We start from the raw sequence: 21,547 nt of genomic DNA on the forward strand, positions 1-21,547 counted from the left end.
GACAAAGTGAAGCTTTAAAAACTCACTTTTTCATTAGCAAATTCTAGCTCAGTGACTTAAAGGTGGTAAATCACTGCAATTGATTTAGATATCTACCCCTACAGGCCATTTCTAATCTTCAGATTATGTCAGTTACAATAGTACCATATAATGGATATTCTTTGGCTATTGCTGCTGGCGTATTCTTACCAATTCTTATTCTAGAGTTTATAATATGTGACTTCATAAAATAGCAAGCCCTGACCCATGTAAAATAGAGTCATTTGAAGCAACATAAACTACATTGTTTTTATTGTCATCTAGCTTTACAATGCCCATGTTTCTTTCCTTCATACTGTAGACATTCTCTTTCAAAATGTCTCCAATTCTCTCAAAGGTTTTCTATGATTTCTTGATCCAATCATACTATCCTGCCTGGATCTACTTGATAAACCTCTTTGCTCTTCCCAATAACCAAATAATTACTTCCACACTTGGGAGTCTCATCCTTCAGCCACCTGAAGATCTTTTATGTTGAGTTTCTATCCATGAGTATTCTGAGCATACATGAAGTAGCTTCCATTGGCTTCTTCCTCTCAGTGCCTCAGTTGATAGAGTTGTTGCAATTACCCCAGTGGCAGCCTACACAGGGAAAGAGTCATGGAGGCGACCTTAGAGAAACTATGCTGAAATGATTACCGAAGGAAAACACACTTTAAGCCAGAAAGCAGCAAAGTTGTTAAAGAGAAGCTAAAATTGGTTCTCCCCTAAACTATTTTAGTGTAAGTGGTAGAGAAGAGAAAACAATCAGATTCTTTCAAGATTCTGTTTCTAGCCTATGTCAGGGGTGTCAAACTCAATTTCGTTGAGGGCAGCATCAGGCATGTGTTTGACCTCGTGGGGCTGGAGTGGGCAAGACCAGCTCAACATCACTCGTGTTGCCACCTGTAATGGCCTGAGTGTTCTGCCAGAGAAAATGGGTTTCCGAGCTTCGTTTTTGGCTGTGACAGCCTCCTGCAACCCTCTGCCAGTGAAAATGGAGCTCACTGGCAGAGAGTTGCGGGAGGCTGTTGCAGCCAAAAACAGAGCTCGCAAGCCCATTTTCTCTGGTAGAAGCACCACGAGCCAATCCTTCACTGTTTCCAGAGTGGCTCTGCGGGCCAGATTTATGCAGCCACATTCAGCCCGCGGGCCTTGAGTTGGACATCCCTGGCCTATGCCAATCAACTATTGTTTTCTGACCTTGCCTACCTCAAAGGACTGATATCAATATTGAAAACCTGGCTGTATTTCTCTTTCTTCTTTATACTCCAGTGAATTAGAACAGAGCAAATAATACTGAGAAAATAGATGCTGATCAGAGTAATAGAAGCTGAATTGCAAATAAAGAAATATTATATGAAAAAGAAAGAAATGCAGTTTGACAGAAAAAGGAAACTGCCTTTCCAAATCTGTTCACATTTTAAGCCTTTCCTTATGCCAATCCACACAGTGTTATCTGCATTTTAAATATTTTCATGCATTACAGGCAGTTAGAACTTACAGTGTCACATCTGATGGGACATTTCAACTAATGGGTTGCTGGCAGCTGTGAGATCAGACTTTTCCTGTAAGCCTTTAGGTACATTTGATTAATGCATATCACAGTTCTGACATGACAATGAGAAGATCGCTTGGATCAGCTTTAAACTTGTTAAGTCTGAACTGAAGCACATTATTACCTTTGAACATTCTGTAGGTTCCTGAAACTTTAGCTGTGAAATTATGACCTTAAACACTGGGATAGAATGACAAAATGTGCAGATGAGTGATGTAAATAGTGGTTTCTACATAATAATTTGAGATGTGACTGCTTCAGGTATTCTATGTGCTCTAAGCTCACAAAGAAGCAAAAATAAAACATGCAGAATAGAAAGCTACACTTCACTAATTCCAAAGGTCTTCATTAAGAGGGTCATATATCTGTTATGATCTGCTGGCTTCCTCTACAATAGAGGAAAAACTTTTAAAAATAAAATTAAGAAATATTGATATTATTTGCTAATTTTTAGTTTTGAAAAGAGTGTGAAAATCAGTTGTGTTATTTGCTTCGCTTTTTCAGAAGGAAGCCTTGGGAGAGGGATATGTCAAAATAATATATGCAGATTTATTTCCAGATTTTCAATGTATTACCACCAAATCAAACTCCCCCATCAGTTAATCCTTATGTAGTTGCTAATGGAAGAAAATTGTTCATGATGATAGAATTGAAGACCAAAAATTTGCATATGTACCGATTATACAGCATGACTTTGAAGTTTCTATCAAATATCTGTAACTATGCATACAAATTTAAATATTTATGAATATTAAGCCTGCAATATATCAGAAACATTTGTTTGTGAATTCATCATTTTTGAAATACTATGCCTAAATTATAAATTTTTAATGCAAGTTTCTTGCTATAAAATGATTTATCCATGTATGTTTTAAATTTACAGTATTATGAATTTAGACAGCATGACAGTTGCCCATCGTTGCATGTAGGCATTACATAAATTAGTAAAAAGAAAAGAACACAATATATTTGAAGCTCCTAAACAGATCAAAATTCTAGTCCTCTTCTGTATAATACCATCATTTAAATAAGTATTACATTCTCTCATTTCGATGGTTCCAATATGTTTTATTTTTGCTTCTGCAATCTTCCATGATTTTCTGCCAAAGAAGGTAGTAACAATAATTCTCAAAACCAGGAAGATACTTTTGTTTATTTTCACCTAGCTGAAAATTGTTTCTGGAAGATTGGAAAGCTTTATAATCTCTCGAGCCATAGCTGAAGAACACCAAACAGTATGAAATAATGTTTTGTTTAATCCAGTTTCCTTGTGTCATTGGTCTTCCTGTCCCAGGTGAGAAAAAAAGGAAACACTGACCTTTTATCACTGAAACACATAGTGATGTGTTCTGGCAAGTTGAACTATTACAACTTTTACCTTACTTCACATGTTATTGCTTGCCTTCCCTTGATTCAAGAAAAGTGCCATTTTGGGGCCCTCAGTTTACTTTAATCATTTTTGGAAAGCTAGGGTTTATAATAATATTGAATATTTTAAACACAAGAATAAGACTAATACAAACTGAAATAGATCAAAAAAGAAAAAGGGAAGAAGAAAATGAAAGGAAAAACTAAATGTGCAAAAAGAAAAGAAAAGAAAAAGAGTAGCAGAAAAATAGAAAAGAAGAAAAAAAGATTTAAAGAAGTGACTTCAAATAGTAATAATTACAATTATAAATTTACTTCATTCTCTAAAAAATTTCCTATAATCTATCCTACCTAATCATTAAAACCATAAATCAAACATTTTCTTTTTTTGCACAAAAGTCACAAACCCCAAAAGTCCCGATAAACATAGATACTGTATTTTCTCTGGTCAAACAAGTCAGTTGGCTGTCTCAGAGAGTTCTGTCATCTTCAACAACCATTTTTCTGTCACAGATATTGCCAAATCTTTGTCCATACAATAATCTCACCATGGTTATTATATGTAAAATCAATGTCCCATGACTTTTTTTTCAACTGCTTATTGGTTTCAAGAGGAAAAGTTGTGATTGCCGTTGAAAGTTAATCTTTCAAATCCTCTGAATCACGGTATGGATTGAACCCCAAATTTTCTAGCTTTTTTGCACAATACAAAACATAATAAAATTACCCTTCTTGGGTATAATTCTAGATCATGTTTTTGGTGTCATGTACTAATGATGCATTATTTTATTTATTTATTTTTCATATTATAATAGTGTTAATTGCAGTCCTTTCAACCACATATTTTGCTTTGTTCCATCTATATTTTATGACTAAAAATTTAGTCCATTTCAGGATATATACTATCTCTTTTCTTCTTTTTCAAATTTCAGTAAACGTTTATACGTTTTAGCAATCATATTTGTATACAATTTCATTTAAAAGTCAGTCTTACAGTATTGTAAATCATTCATTCATTTCTCTAGTTTAAATTGTTCCAATAACTGTAAAAAGAAAAAAAAACCCATTAACAACTGTGTTCCTATCCCATCAGTTCTTTTGATTTTATTCTGTATTGCCCTTGAAAGAGTTCTAGTATCTCACATTTGTGTTTGACTATTATTTCTCATCTATAAAATGATTCTTGTGCTGAGACGCACAAGAGAGCCACAAGGTTGGACACAACCTAGGTATTGTCAATGTGGCATGCCAAGCACGCTGATTGTGGGAATCCACTTAATCTTTATCTTGTACCAAGGTTCCATGCCCATCCCACCCAAATTTCAGGTCGTATCTTTCTATTGCTAAAAGTCTTCTATTTCTAAGCAGCATCTACTCATTCATCCAATTCATTAAACAAACTGCCAAATACAATTTCCAATTAGGTAAATTATCTTCCGTTTGCATCTTGTAACACCTTATATATGACTTGTGGCTTGTTCCCTTGTCATACAAACATACATATATCTTTTTGCCACTGTTTAAATGCTGCATCACTTGCCAAAACAGGTATTGTCTAAAACAGAACATCATTATAGACCAGGCAAAATGTTCATCTTTATCACAGAAATTCTCCCCAAGAAGGACAATTTTAGCCTCTACCATCCTTCAATATCTTTTTAATGTCATTCATAACACAGTTATAATTAAAGGTAAAGGTTCCCCTCGCACTTATTTGTTAGTCATTTCCAACTCTAGGGGGCGGTGCTCATTTCCGTTTCAAAGCTGAAGAGCCAGCACTGTCCGAAGAGGTCTCCGTGGTCATGCGGCCGGCATGAATAAATGCTGGAGGTGCATGGAACACTGTTATCTTCCCACCAAAGTGGTCCTTATTTTTCTAATTGCATTTTTACATGCTTTACAGTAGGTTGGCAGAAGCTGGGACAAGTAATGGGAGCTCACTCAGTTACGCGGCACTTGGGATTTGAACTGCTCAACTGCCAACCTTCAGAGCAACAAGCTCATCATCTAGCCACTGAGCCACCATGTCCCTTACAGTTATAATTACATACTTATTAATAAAAACTATATGTTTTGCTTTTTTTCCTCAATTTTAAAACCCATTTTAATCAGTTCTGTTTAATCCTCTGTTTGGTAGCATATCAATTTAGCAAATAAATATTGCCTATCTCTAGATGCGAGAGAGAGTAATTGACTAGAGGTAAACCTGCAGGATTGTGGCTAAGGGGGATTAGAACTCATGATTCTCCAAATCTTAATCAGTACACCAAAATCGCTCTATGAATACATCTCTTGTTTTTACAATTATTGTAAAAGTTGAGATTATCATTGCTGATAAACATCATACTCTACTAATAGACTATATACTTATTGCATTGTTGTGTTCAACATGAGAAATTCCAAGAAGTTTGTTCATATATCTTAACAAAAAAATGCAATAGTCCTTATTTGAAGATTTAGCAAATCTCTGTCAACAGCATCAATAGGACAGTTAGACAGGCTTCTTCACATTGAACTCAAATTGGATTGTCATTTTATAAACACAATTAAAAAGATTGAAAGTATATAGAGTAACAAAGAGTGCTTATGAGGAATAGTCTGTGGTTAAAAAATGGACAGTAATATTTTACTTTCTGCTCTTCCCCCTCTCCTCCCCCTGTTATGACAAAATTGAATCCACTCCTTATGGATATTTTCTATAGCCATTAACTGACTTTGCAGTCCTTGACTCACTGCAACTATTATTGTTGTTGATGATTAGTAGTGCCTCCACTGAACTAGTATATTGTGTTTTTATCATACTTCTCCCATTTATATTTTTATTTGTTATTGACTACTCTAGCAAGCTCTTTCAAATTCAGATGCTGTTCAAGCTTACAGAAAGTTTATCTTAGAAACATTATCACCTCAAGCAGGTGACAGCATGCAATTTTATGGCTTATAACATTTTCTCATTAATTGTTAGTCTTCTCACATAGCTGCCTCAACAGTGCTGCTAATGTATGTTACCTATTTCCTCTTTTAGTACTTGAATATCTAGATATGTCTAAAGATATTCTTAAATATTTGAAGACCGCTTCACTTAATTCACATATCTTGGATTAGATCCTATAAACTATATGGATTTTTGCCATGTTTCTTGGAGTAATCAATTGCAACAAAGGATGGTAATTTGTGATACAGTTCACTTTGGAAGGAATAAGATAATGGCAAGCTAAACATAAATCATAAGGCCAATATTATTAAGGTTTTAAGTAGAACTGCATTCTGGGACCTAAATATCATTATTGTTTCAAATCCTTCATGTACCGTGTTCCTGTTGGGACCTTATAATATACATAATATGATCCATGAAGCATTTGAATTGGTTCATGCTTCTTATCTCCAAGGGATCAAGAGAGAGATTTCTACAAGGAAGGGAAGGACTTTTAAAAAATTGGTAGAAAATAATACTTGATTGCAGTATAAGAAATGAAATCGAATTAAATTTACATTCTGTCTTCAAACTTCCTGCCCTGCCCACTCCTCTGCATTTTCAAATCCAGGGTGAAGTTGATACTAACATGAATCCAGAAAGAGTTTCCCCTATTTTAATTACTTGGAGTTTGCTGTAGGGAAAAGTGCTGAAAAGAAGAAATATACTTTTTTCCATGAATTGATTCATGATTAAAATGGTGGTTTCAATGTTAGTACAAGATGAAAGTGCCACATAATGGTAAGCAATAAGAATGCAACAACAAAGCACACTTTCATATCTTGTTTATCCAGAATAAAGGATACATTTGCTTTCATGTTTGCCTTAGAAACTATATTAGGCTGACCTATAATACATTTGTAGCTTTAATGTATTTATATGTCTTTCTGCACATACCAAAGGGGGGAAAACATGTTTCTAAAATCCCTTAAATAAAAGGCTATTTCTGATGTGGGAAATTAATTATGATGATGTTAGTGATTAAAACCTTATCAAGCTGTTTTCTTGCATCTACCTACCATATGTAGAAGATGAAAATGGGCATTTATATATCTAAATTCCTATTGAAATTGAAATAGAGGCTGTAAGTATAGAAATGTATACTCATAGGATTAATGTCTTACATATTTATGAGTTCTGAAACTGCTACTTCCATTTCAAAGAAAGTAGACTTGGCTGAGGCTGTGTTAATATAAAATGGTACTCAGCCCTTTGAAGTAGGGCAAGATCAAGATACAGCAGCATCAAGGTATTCCAGGAATGCTCTTTATTGTTGTAAGAAAGTATAATAAGATCATGAAAAATTGTGAGTCTTTCTCTTAATCCCACCCCTTTTAACAAACAAAATCAAGAACAGTTTCCTTTGAGTTTCTTTCTCATGCTTTACATTTTCTAGACTAAGGAAAATCTTTTCTCCTATGATAATTGATTAATTGCCTTCTTCCTCTTTCCCGAAGCTAGATCAACATTTGCTTTCAAAAATAAAACTCTTCTCACATCTGAAAGAAAGCTGCCTTTCCTGAGACTTCTCTTTGCGCAACCAATCACAACTACCTTGCTACAATTAATGTCATGCCTGATTTTTCCAAGAAGACAGTAAGCAGGCCAAGGAGCCCTTAGCAATGCTAAAGTGAATTTGACATTTAGTTAACAAAGGAGTTAAGCAGTGAGGTGTACTGTTTCTGAGCTAGCTCTGGAGATCCCTGTTGATCAGGACTTCATGTAATCTTGCCCTTTTATTACAATCGAATAGATGTATAGCCAAGGTTGATGGGAACAAAGTGAAAACCATTTGTACTGATACTTTAACCATCTGCTTAATATATTATCTTTTTGCTGGGGAATATTCAGACAAATTGAGAATCAGTTTTGCTCAGAAAAAAATGCTTCCATTTTGTCAGAAAGAATGACTGGGAATGACATTCCATTCCATTCCATCTCTATGCATTTGAAGTTGTAAATCAAATGAGAATGGCACAGGCACAATGTAGGAATGTAATTTTCGGATGGAAATAGACAGACTCACTAGAGAAATTACTGGCATCATTACCAAATATTAGAAAAGAGGTATGCATCTTGAAGCTCCAGAATCTCTTGTAGTCCCTGAAAATTCTAGGAGAGGAGAAACTCACAAAAATGTTTATTTTGCATGTTGCAAATATTCTTATTAACAAGCTTTTTTTTTTTTAAGATATGCCACAAATAGGATATTTTATAAAAGGGCAGTCAATCAACGCTTCTGACTTTTAGTCCTATGATTCAAAGATATTTCCAGCCAGGAATGAAAAGCAATATTATCAGATGTTATAAAAATGTAATACTTGCCAGCTCTAAAAGTCTTGATACTGTCTTTGGAGAATTCCAAAATGTATATTTATATATAATTTTATGTATTATATCAATTTATATGGCTGTCGATATCAAATTCATAAATCTAGGTAGCTAATAACAATTAAAAACACCACAGCAACATATAACAATATGACACACAAATGTAATCATTAGCCAAAGTTTAAAAAAAATCAACAACAAATCAGCACAATCATGCCATGGTCTCTGTCACACATCCAGAGGACAAAATCTTGTCTTTAATGCCTGCCAGCAGTGTCAGGATTTGATGATGCTATCCATTCAATTATGTGTTTTTTGGGCAGCCTTGTTTCCTTTTACTTATGACTATTCCAAAAAGCAACTGTCTTTTCCAGTGACTTTGATCAAAATAAGCAAGGTGGAATTTTGTGATTTTTGCATTCCAGTGATAATATTTATGATTAATAATGTAACAGTCATATTTACAGTATCAATTTGATTAGAGTTACTCATTTAACAATTACTAATTTAGGAATTAAGGCAATAAAATAATCCTTTGTTTTTATGATACAAAGCAAAAGCTATAATTGTTTGATTACTAGTAATTATTTCCCTTGATATTGGTTTGGGACATTTTAATACTTTAAAAATAAAATTTTAATTATGTCGTATTTTGAGGTAAAATCTAGAAAATGAAGTTAGAAATCTGTAGGATAAAGATTTGTTGTGAAATGTATCGTTTTGTTTATTCATTTATTCATTTGATTTCTATTATATCTATACATTCAACAAAAAATTCCAGGCAATGTGATAAAAGGTATTAGGAAAAGTAGAATTTTATCATGCAGTAGAAGAAATACTGCTGAGACAAAATTTGAAGAAGTAGCCTCCCAGTGGAAATCATGACATATACTCACATCTGGCGACTTTTGAAAATTGAGTTACTTGGGAGAACCTATGAGAAATGACAGGAAGGTTATTAAAATTGTGCACCAGCCAACTCAGTCTGACTATGGGTGGCTTGCATTGCAAACAAGACAGAAACAAAATAGAAAATAATAAGGGTGTACAACTAATTGCAGTGACAATACCATACATAAACCATTCAACAATGGGACCCAACCTCCTTAATCTGAAATAAGAGTTAGATGTTTAATAGTCTTTTGGAATATGATCAGGATGGGAGCCAGCCATATGTCATTCCAAAGGACAGCCATCATGACACAGAACACACATTTCCTATGTCCCACAAGATAGCACTCTCTCGTTTGTTTGTTTGTTTGTTTTATTGGATTTATATGCCACCCTTCTCCCAAAGGACTCAGGGCGGCGTACAACATTAAAAAAAACACATCCCGAAAGTTTAAAAGAAATTAAATACATATCCAAAAAACAAACCCAATTTATAGGACAATACATTTAAAAAATGAGATAAAATTAACAGGCCAGGCTGGCTTGCTGGAAAAGCCAACTTTTTAGAGTGCGTCGGAAGGACCGGAGTTCAGGGATTATGCGAAGCTCTGGGGGCAGCTCATTCCAGAGGGAAGACGCTCCCACAGAGAAGGCTCTCCCCCTGGGGGTCACCAGCCGACATTGTCTGGCCGACGGCACCCCGAGAAGGCCAACTCTGTGGGATTGTACTGGACGGTGGGAGGCTACTGGTGGCAGTAGGTGGTCTCGCAGGTACCCTGGGCCTAAGCCATGGAGCGCTTTAAAGGTCATAATTAATACCTTGAATCGCACCCGGAAAACAACCGGCAACCAGTGCAGGCTGCCTAAAAGGGGTGTAACATGGCAGCACCTAGGTACCCCCATGACAACCCACGCGGCCGCATTCTGGACCAGCTGAAGCCTCCGGGTGCTCTTCAAGGTCAGCCCCATGTAGAGAGTGTTGCAGTATGTGTTGCATACCAGCTGGTATGAATACAGCACATGAGATTAATTAATTAATTATTTTATCTCATTGTTTCTTAAATGTTTTAATTTGTATGCTTCAATTCAGGTTGCTATTAACTCCTATAGATACTGAAAGTTTGCTTTGATTGTGATGAATATAAAGTTGAGAAATGGTGCCAAATTTATTTTATTTGTTTACTCTCCTTTTCAGTTTTCAATTACTGATTCCCTCATTCTTCAAACACTTTTTTTAAAAACCTGAAGTTAAACATGAATGGTTTGGAATCTTTTCTATTTTTCAGCTTAAATATTTACAGACTTCTCTCTTGCTTCTGGATATTTTGAACAACTAGACATATGACCTCCCATTTTGAGACTATTCTCTAGAGTGCAGTTGTTGCGAGATCTAATATTTAAACACTTAGTTGTAAAACAAAACAAAACACCCTGCCCTTTTATATTATTCTGTGAGGAGGTAATTGAATCTATCCATTACTAAAACCCTATTTTATTTAGACACTTATTTTATTTTTAATTGAAGAGAACCTTAAAGATCTGATACTACCTCCCAATTCCTGTGGATAGTTCTTATTTGGTATATAATATGACATTCTCAAAACATACTTTCCTATCTTTTTTATAGAATTTGTACGTAAGTATGACATTATGCAGTATGTTCATCCATTCTACCAAGTTTCCCTTTATACTAGGTGCTTTCATTCAAAATCAAGCACTCAAGCGCTGGCTCTGAGGCATTTAGGCATTCAAACTACAGGTTTTTTTAAAACCAAACTAAAGGAATGTGACCTCAGGTTTGTTGGCATTTATGAGTGGCTTTCTGAACATACTTGACAGAGGACCTGCCTACTTCATTGGGCTTGGAATGTAAGAAACTCATACCTGGCTAATGGTTCAATGAGAATCCTCCAGAGAATACTAGTACCATACACTAGACTGGGCTATTTAAAAATTCCAGAAGAAAACAACAGCAGACCACTTCTCTAGATGTTGAGCTCTATTTGGGGAGGATTTCATATTATATTGTGCTATCGGATGCATACATCCAAATGTAGCAAGAAAAAATAACACCAGTGAGATACACAATCTAGTTTTGTAAGAGTGTAAAATATCTTGCATTTATTGAAAGTTACTACTTATGTGAGTTTGGTTTGGCAGACTTTCCATTTTAGCAATAGCAATAACACGTAGACTTATATACTGCTTCATAGAGCTTTACAGCCCTCTCTAAGCAGTTTACAGAGTCAGCATATTGCCCCCAACAATCTGGGTCCTCATTTTACCCATCTCAGAAGGATGGAAGGCTGAGTCAACCTTGAGCCGGTGAGATTTGAACTGCCAAATTGCAGCTAGCAGTCAGCTGAAATAGCCTGCAGTACTGCATTCTAACCATTGCACCACCGCAGCTCATTTTACTACAATCCACTATTTTATCTTTATAAGCAGAAACACTAGTCTGTGTCAGCTTTGTTATGAATAAACTGAGGAAAGTTTTCATTCTATTGAGAAATAAAAAAAACTCTAAACTTTAAACAAATATGGAAAAACTATGAGTTAAAAGAGAGGAAGTTTAATAAAACCGAATAGGAAAAAAAAAACACTTCCTGTCATATTTTGTAGAAATGGATGAGTTTATATTCATAGTTTACAAAGCAAACTATTTTTCCCAAACCAGAACATCTCATTTAATTTCATTAGCAGTTGAGTTGTAGTGACTTAAAACCCTCCTAATTCCCATAAGTATACCTGCCACTCCAACCTTGCTGATATTTAAAACATTCCTTTTTTGTATTCTATCCATTTGTCTTGTCATGTGCAAAAGTAATACCTCCTGAATTCTACCCATCTTGGGAAATATATCATGATGTCTTCAAGGGTTCCTTCTGCCATCAGAAAAAGAGAGAGAAAGGAATATTCCCTTGCTACCTACTATCCATTCATTGTGGAAGCCAGACTAATTGAATGAATATTCCACATTTCCCAAGAAACCAAATAGAAAAAGATTGCTAGAAAGATTACATTGTTCATAGAAGGTTGAAAAACTATCCTTTTTAACTAAAACAGGTCTGTTGTTACAACTGGGAAATCTATATTTGCATTCAAAAATGTATAATTTGATGACAATACAATTTATTTCATTAGGCATTTAGCCTCAGGGGAATGTTATATTATGCTCTGGATTAGTATTAGCAAACACTACAAACAGCAGTTACTGTTTTCGTATTGCCCTGATGTCGGATTAAACTCCAATATTACAAGGTAGAGGAAATGAAAGTGGAAAGCTAATCCTTCCTATGAATTATTTGTTTGTTTGTTCATTCATTCATCAAATTTATTTGACCACCTGTTTCACAGAGGTGTAATATGCACTGTTCTAAAAGCACACATAATTGCCTGTACAGTTGCATTTTGCACAAGCAAATTTAATTTCAAAAACTGTACAGTTGGCAATAGAGTTTTCTGATAGCACTTTGCCCATTATGGTAGCATGGGTCTATCTTGGTAATTTTTTTATGGATTACTTAAGAGGTGGTCATAACTAAGTAATAGGTCAAATATTTTTCACGGAGCTGAATCCAAATTTTATTCTTGTCATCTTCAGATGTCATTAGACATTTCCTTCCCTGACCATGTCAGCAATGACACAGTTTGGAAGAAAATGTGCACCGCACCAATATCAGAGAAAATGTGGGAGAAAACCCCACACCATTGTCTACATCGTCTTCCACTTTAATACACATGGCAAAGAACCCATGTGGAAGGCCAAAGCAAAGATGGCAAGATACAATAAATACGGACATCAAAAATGTCCAGTTGGACTCAGATACTGTATTTAATCATGCAAGATAGTGTTTTGTTGACTTGAAAAGTGGACTCTGCATTTGCGGGAAAAACACTAGGAAGAGGATTATTTATTTATTTGTTAAATTTATTTGCTGCAGAATTCATAATGGAACAACATTGGGTGCTTAATTTCATTTAACTTCAAGCAACTCCCTAAGTTCCATCCATGGATGTTGAGCTACTTAAGAATTAAATCCCACTTTTTTTCTGGAATTTGTATCCCCCCTTGTAACTGAGTGTACCTGTGTTATCATTTAGCTTTACTTCCAGTAACCATCTGTTTTTATTTCCACCTAGACCTGTTTACATAGTTCTTTCTTTCATGTAGAACTCCCTTCTTCCTCTGATAGCAAGTTAGTGAGATATGCACTTACTATTCAGAATTCCAATGTGTAAATTTCAGCAACCAGCACTCTACATTGAATATAAAGAGATGATAATTATCTGAGGTAATGATGATATATTCCTCCCAAAATATACCAGTTGCACATATAATTACAACAGATTCTATTAGTTCCTTATCTAATTGAGGCTTTAAGCAATTAATATTATTTCATCTTTAACTTTCTTTCTTTCTGGTTTTCTATGACTCAACAGTTTAATTTCCTGCTTTTTTTTAAGTCTTTCCACATTTTATTTCATTCCATAATTAATCAGATTCTCTCTAACCTCTAAGCAAAGTATATTTTCTCCCACTCTCCTTTTCTATTAATTCTTACATCTGACTTTTTTAAAATTCCACCATTGCTTGTCAAACCTTTTCTTCTTTGCACTGACACAGAGAAGTTCAGTGCTTATACTATCAAACTATGTGACACCAAACTCTCTTTGGAGCTTCAGCGTAATATGGTAGAATCTCATATTTTACATTAGTTATTAATTAATTAATTGACAGCACTTATAACCTATCTCAGTCCCACGGGACTCTCATGCCAGTATGACATAAGAAAAGATACAAAAGCTTTGATCCTAATAGTACTACAGGGAGCAATAAACAGCTATGAGACTGTTCAAGTCATGGTCTGTTCAATCTTGTGAAGTCTGCTCAGTAGCATTTAATGAGATTTTGTTTGATGCTGCTAAGGATGTAGCTGAGAAATATTAGCTACGTATTAGACCTAGAAACAGTAACAACAGAAAAAAATAATTCTTACATTATCTTACAAGCAAATAGGAAATCTTTTTTTTAGCAGCAAAGAGACTATGAAAACAATGAGGAACAGGTTCTGAAGAGCTGTATGAGCCTGCAAAAGAAGCACTTACATTTGATAGTTTGATGCCAGCTTAAGAATATATAATGATATAAGGAGCAATAGCAAAAGTGATGCCTTCTATGTGAAAAATTCTCAAATAACGCTTTCAACATCACATCAGCAAGGAATTAATCAAATTAGGTAGAAACAAGTCCAATATTAGAACTGATTAAATTACCCATTGGACTCATTTAAGCTTCCCCCGCTCTCTGCCAGCTTCGTTGCAAAACTGACACAGACATGCAGCAGGAAACTCCTGACAATGATAGGATTAAGAAGGTTTGCTGTCTTGTATGAGTTTGATGCCCAAGTACCATGTGATGGGGTGAGCTCCTTTTCCTGCCCCAGCTCCTGCCAATCTTAACAGTTCAAAAGCATACAAATGCAAGTAGATAAATAGGTAATAGTATTCCATGCACCTCAGTGTATAGTCATGCTGGCCACAGGGCCACAGAAGCATCTTTGGACAACGCTAGCTCCCTTGACTAAGAAACAGAGATGAGCACCATCTCCTAGAGTCAGACACGACTGGATAGGAAATACTTTTTTTTACCCAAATACGAAGTCTGCAGAAATAAAACAGCTGAAAGTTCCCTTCCTCCTCCAATATGACATTGTTCACTCATGCCAGGAAGACAGAACCCAGATGAAGCTCCATCGAAGAAATTTACAATCAGAAAACAACTACTTTATATGCTGAAAGGAAAGAGAAGAGGATGCTAAGTGGCACAGAGGTTTGATTCCATTTCAGTGGCAATAAAGTAGAATAGAACTTTGGAAGTCAGGAGGACATTTTAGAGATAGATCATCCTGGAGAAATCAATCTGCAGTTTAATTAATTGTTAGTTGATAGGACACCTTATTCCGTGGATATCAGAGGATGAAATTATAAACATTTAGACCTCATGGTCAAATTACATAAACTGCCTTAGCTTCCCATTGTTTCTAACAATGACTTTAGAAGTTGATAGATTCCTTAATCAGAAGCCAGTGATTGGCAAACAGGATCATCAGAAGTAGGTAAATCATGTGAAGGAAATCAAGCATTGCAATAACTATTAATCTGTGTTCATTTTAACACACTTGCATTTAGCATCCTCCTCCCAAGCACTTTGATTGAAAATTCCAGATAAGATTGGACCTGGATAAAGTTAAGATAAACTCTAAAAGATTGTAGATTATGGAGAGATTCCAAAGCTTTAGTAAGGAGTCACTCACTAAGGTAGTATATAGAATTTTTCTATCTAATTTATATAGCTGCTCATCTCACAAGCAAGCATACAACACTATTGTTAAAAAATAATTTACCTTAACAAATATTTTAAAAAACCCAGCTAAAGCAAGAATAATAGACAATAGATGCAACCCATCTATCACCAGAGATGACATAGTCCCAAAAGCAAAAGGATTCCAAACCCAAAGCCACTGATTTTTGCCAGGTTCAGCTGAAACCTTCTTTATCCCAATCCTCAGAGCCTCAAGATCCTAAAATAGGATGTCCACAGTATCATTTAATTTACCAGAAACTGAGATCATATACACTCAGATAGATAAATCACTTATTAAAGTAATATAGTATATTAATTACAGAACATTTTACAATAATATCAACAGAGGGGCAATAAAATAATGGACAAGAGATTACAGTTCCAGAATGGGTACTGAGAAAAAGATAAGATTAAAAGGCCAATCTGTCAGTTACTTTACTAAGTATTTCTCCCTCCTAGCATTTTAAGGAGACGTAAAAGCAAAATCACATACAAAATCTACCACTTGGGTTTGGTTGTTTTATGGAGACTTGGCTTTATCTTGCATAATGTTTATTTCAACCCACATTAACCACTTTGATTCATAATTCAAAGTTTAGCAAAGTTCGCTCACGCTCCTTGTATAAGCTTTATGCAGTATCAAGCACACAGCTTCTTATTACAGTCATTGATGTTCATAGTCAATGTTCCTGAAACTCATCCTATCCCATAAATTATTAATGAATTGATTCATCCATATATAAAAAAGTAAAAGGTAAAATATTATGTGCCACATGGACTCAAGGCACTGTTCGAATTATGTACTGCCCCCACCCCTGAGACCAAAGTTAGAGGTATTTTTTTAGTAAATAGTTTTTTTAGTATATAGCTATACTGGAAAAGTATGGTCAACTATATCATGTATTGGTGTCTGTAGTCTTGTCTTGTCTTGTCTTATCTACCTACCTACCTACTACTTAACCATCATTAACCTAGTGGATAAATCTTAATGAGCTAAATTTGAAATGTAGGGAGAGGAGAGACTCTACTAAGAACACTGCTGAATTGTTAACTTAAACATACGTGCTTTCAGTTCCAGGTAACTTGTTATTTGCCTACAAGAATATTGATTTTTATCAATTGATTTTGTCTTCTTATGATGGTGGTGAGAATGACCAGATTTCCTCTGAAATAATGAAAATAGCAGGAGGGGTGTTTTTGATTTTTAACCTTTTATTTATTAATTTTTATTTATTTCCTGCTCTTTTCCTCTAAAGCAAAAGTTTTCATTTTGCCCTAGTTCTACAGTTGCAGTCTTCAGCAGCACAAGATCATACCACTGAAGTTGGGAGTTGTCCTATTTTTATCTTCCCCTAAATTAAGGGTGGGAATGGCAATAAGATGCCCCCGGAAGGCAGACTGTTTCTGCCCCAGCTCCTGCCCACTTAATGGTCTGAAAACATGCAAATGTGAGTACATAAATAGGTAAAATTCAGTCAGAAGATAACAGCATTCCGTGTGCCTTGGTGTATAGTTATGCTGGCCGCAAGACCATGGAAATGCTTTTGGACAACTTTGGCTCCCTCTGCTGAGAAACGGAGAGGTTTATTATGTTCTCCTTATAGTGTAACTATAATCTTTTCCAGTTTAGCAGGGAGTCAAAAGGTTGTTTTGGCTCCCTAAATCAGCCCTACTGTAGGTGACTAAAAAGAATCTGTGCCCTTAAGAAGAAAATCCATAGGGATCAATGAATTTTCTTTACTGTAGTCCAGAAAAATTCATTGGCTTCTCTTTATTCCATAATGGACTCTGTACATATGCATAAAGTGATTATTTCAGTGTGTCTAGCAAGGTCAGGTTGGTAACAAAAACAGCAATCCACATTCAAGAATAACACTTGAATGGAGTAGAGGATTTAGTACTACAAAAGGTTCAGGTTTATGTTATTGCTGAGATCAGGAGAAAATTGTACAACAGCTTTTAAAATTGAGAACATACTTGATATGTCTGAGAAAATTAACAAAAGCAATGTTCTTCAGTTAGAAATGATAAATTGAAAGCACAGGCCTAGGATGGGGAATATGTGATTTGGTAGTAGTGCAAATGAAAAAATATATGTTACAACTACAAAGAAAGCCATTACAACAAACCTATAGTTTCCAAATCACATGAAATAATATTTTCATTTTAATCTGCTTTTGCAAGATTCAGACTTGAGTCATATGTATAGTTCTGAACATCATATTCTAGAAGTTATACCAACTGAAACAGGATTATCAAATGCCAAAGGGAATAATCACGGTATTAGAAATTGAAGTCTTACAAAGATAATTTTAAGTTGCTGAGGATCTAGCATTGAGAAGAGGAGGATTTGATAGGACTATTCAAAAATCTGAATGTATGTCACACAGAAGAAAGCCAAGAACTCTTTGGTTCCTGAGTGCAGTTTGTGGAATAATAAATTTAAGTTACATGAAAACAGATTCCTAGCAGGAAGAACAGTTTACCCATCGAATTATATGGGGAGGGGGAGAAGGAGTGGGCCACTCCTGGGGACAGGGGAACTGCTGTCTTGAAATGTTCCAGCTTCTTGATATCAGTCCTGAACGTTGAATTAAACTTCAATGGTCCTGGCATCTGGCTCCTGCTTTTGAATGCCAGGTCAGTCTGTAACAAAGCTTCCCTCATTCGTGATTTTATCATGGATGAGAAGGCCAACCTGGCATGTATTAGTGAAATTATTATACAGAGGTAGCATGGAATAAACTTCTACTTATTTTGGACCTAACCTGACTTCCAAATTTCTTGCGCCTGATGCAATATTTGCCATGAATTTGGAAGCTAGCATATATTTTCGATTGATGTAGAAGGTTTACTGAAGAAAAATGTGTATGAATTAAATGTGTGTATTAAATGTCTATCTAAACACATTTACATCTTCAGATTTTAAATTATCAATTGAATTATTATTAATACAATAATGTGTATTATTGCTAGATAAAAAGCTGAAAGTTTCACATCATTTAATATAATTCTTTTGTTTCCTCTTATTTATTATGCTTCCGTGATCAGGAGGTTGAGGTATGTTTTCTTCTTTATATAAATACTGGAGTATTTTTTTTAAAAAAAAATACCCTACATTGTGTTGAATTTTTCATTCAATTCTACTTTTGGCTGCCCTAAAATATTTAATTTGTTATCTCTCACCTATCTGTGCCTTTTATGAAATGATGAGGGCATATGTGATATTAATCTGTTACTTATTTAAATTTGCATTCTCATTTCTGCTAAATTTATCTACTTATTATATATTTTTAAAAGACAAAATAATGTTTTCAACTCTTCCACAGAAATAAATGAGATTACATATAATTAATCATGCATAACGTATTATATCCATCATGTTTAATACAGTAGCTCAACCCAAAATTCAGTAACTCAGCAACCAAGCTAAACTCCCCTGAAAAATTTCATCCAATTAAGATCTGCTACATTTAATTCATACTTTTAGAAACTATTGTATATCTATATGCTTTGGATTATTCTAAATTTTGTATACTTTTTATTAAACTCTGCACTCTAGATGTAAAGTTCATGTTGCTAGAGGATGCTAACTTTATTTCAGAGAGAGGTCAGACATTTTGTGAACCTTTGGGCATTAAGAAAAAATGCCTGAATCTAGCCTAGCAAGTTTGCAGGAAACTCAACCCAGTAGCTGGACATAGAATGCCAAATAACTTAATGAGCAATCCTGTTATCTTTATCAGCAGTCCTTTGACCTTTATCAGTGACACTTGCTATGCATTGGTTATCTATGCTCATTTCTTTTTTACAAGGGAAGTTTCTCACATCTAGAAACATGCTTCTCTGAGATACATTCAAGCTAAGGATGTGTCACCGGCTATGTTTTGATTGAAATGGTTAAATAGTTGTCAGATTTTCATGGTTTCAACCTGAAGAAGTGTTCTGATTTTTTAAAAAAAAAATCATAATTGGATTTGGATTAATAATTCAAGGGATTGAACAAACTATTTTTATTATTGTTATAATTTATTATTAAATTGGTTTGCAGCCCATCCAAAATATTTTTGGAACTGTAAAAAAATCAATCAAATCATCAGATTCAATGTTGTGAATAAAACATCCAATTTGATTTGTAAAGATGATTGAGTTCAAACTTGAGTAAATACCTTTGCAATTGAATTCTTAAATTCTCCCCTGTAATTTTGGATGCCAATTTAGCTATATTAATTTAGTCATATTTAGTATAGGGATATTCAGTTGAACACGATTCAATCAAGTTCCATTTCCATAGAGTGGAAATTGTGATGGAAAGAAGGAATTTATTTGTAGCATTCATGTGTTCTTAATCTGAAACATTTGGACACAGCCAACTGTGATTAAGCATTTTCTATCATAATAGTATTCAAATGCATATATAATCAATTCATTGATCATACTGAGAACTGAGCTGATACATGATGCTGTACTAAATGATTTTGGAGGAATATATGATACAATATAATATAATAATAGGTAAATGCTATATAGTTTACATGATTTTAACTGAGATACACATTATTGTATTCTCTATGTTTCCTATTACTGAGATTTTATTCTCATCTATAATTTATCTCATTGTCATCACAAATAAAATTTGTGTTTTGGAAAAAAAAGTATTTCAATAATGGATATTTTATTGCTGTGCCAATTTTTTCCTTTGTTATGACATTCTTTTCAAATTTGTCAGTTACTTCTCTGAAATTATCTTTAGGTTATTGTTATTATACATGAATATTTCTTCAGAAACAAAACTACAGTTCATTGGCTGGTGAAATATTCATTGTTTCTATGTTTCTTAAAATGTATAAGCTTCCATATGCTCTGAAACTAAAAAAACCTGAAGCTTTTTTATTCCTTTACAATTCTCAGTTTATATTATTTAAGAAATAGATAGTTTATGCAGTAAAAGATGTAATAAATATGTATAATTTTAATTTATGGAGGAGAAATTAGAATTTATTAATATTATTCTTGATAATATTTTGGTATGCTCATGCAAGTAATTTATTCTCTTGCATTGTAAACCTTTATGATGACTAACCTTCTTAAGATCCCTCTTTCATTTTGTCCTTTAATTAGAAAATGGCAAGATGAATTCAAGGCTCGGTAGCTTTACTGCTCAGTGTGAGTAAACTACTTGCATGAGCTGCATATTCTTCAATGTAATTGCCCGCGAGTCAATTAAAACTATTTTGCACCTTTCTATCATAGTAGATTCTGTATTCCTTCTCTAATATTTAAATTGTTAAATACATTATTTAATCCATACTGTATTTCTTCATTCCTATGGATGAAAATGTTTTCCAGGCAATACTGAGATTCTCCCATTTTCTATATAGAACTGCCAACTTTAACTTTGGCTTAAGACTGACTTGGAAAATTGTCTCCAATAAATGTATATGTGTATGCCTATCCAGATCATATATCTACCATCGTACCCCTGAATAATGGCAAGGCAAAAACTAGAAACAAAAATTTAAAAATAATTAAATGAATTAATACATTTAATTAAAATTCATTGCTAATAAAATAAGCTGAGCCCTTTATAAAGTGAATTGACGTATATGTTGCAAGCATTCTTTTTCCCATGTATACATAGAGATAAATGCACTGTTTATCCAAGTACAGGCTTCCCATACTGTTTGTACAATAGACTCAACAAAAAACAGAAGGAATGCTCCTGGTCAGGAAGGAAAAATGAGGGTGAGAAAAAACCTGGGATGGATTCAAGGGAAAAGAAGGATTCACCTGAAAGGCAGGGATAGAAAATAATGAAATCCTATTTAGGAATTAAAAAAAAATTAATGAAACAATCGGCAAGGTTAAAAATCCTGTTCTTCCAAAGTTAGCTTATGTTATCTAATCTTATATTCAATGCACCTACTGTAGTGTCATTTTCTCCTTTTAATTATCTTCTATTCTTAAGAAATGGCATACCTCTGTCCCTATTTCCCCAAGTAATTATGTCAGGGAAAATCAAACATGATCACATCTGATA

At 34.3% G+C, this 21,547-nt stretch overlaps 1 protein-coding gene across 2 annotated transcripts in view; it reads left to right on the forward strand.

Annotated features, from left to right (window-relative positions):
* Positions 1-21,547, forward strand: part of SPOCK1 (SPARC (osteonectin), cwcv and kazal like domains proteoglycan 1) — a 499,041-nt gene that overhangs the window by 105,807 nt on the left and 371,687 nt on the right. The gene's annotated exons all lie outside the window — the stretch shown is intronic.

This window comes from Natrix helvetica, assembly GCF_964273705.1.
Source record: "Natrix helvetica genome assembly, chromosome: 1".
NCBI classification, from domain to species: domain Eukaryota; kingdom Metazoa; phylum Chordata; class Lepidosauria; order Squamata; family Natricidae; genus Natrix; species Natrix helvetica.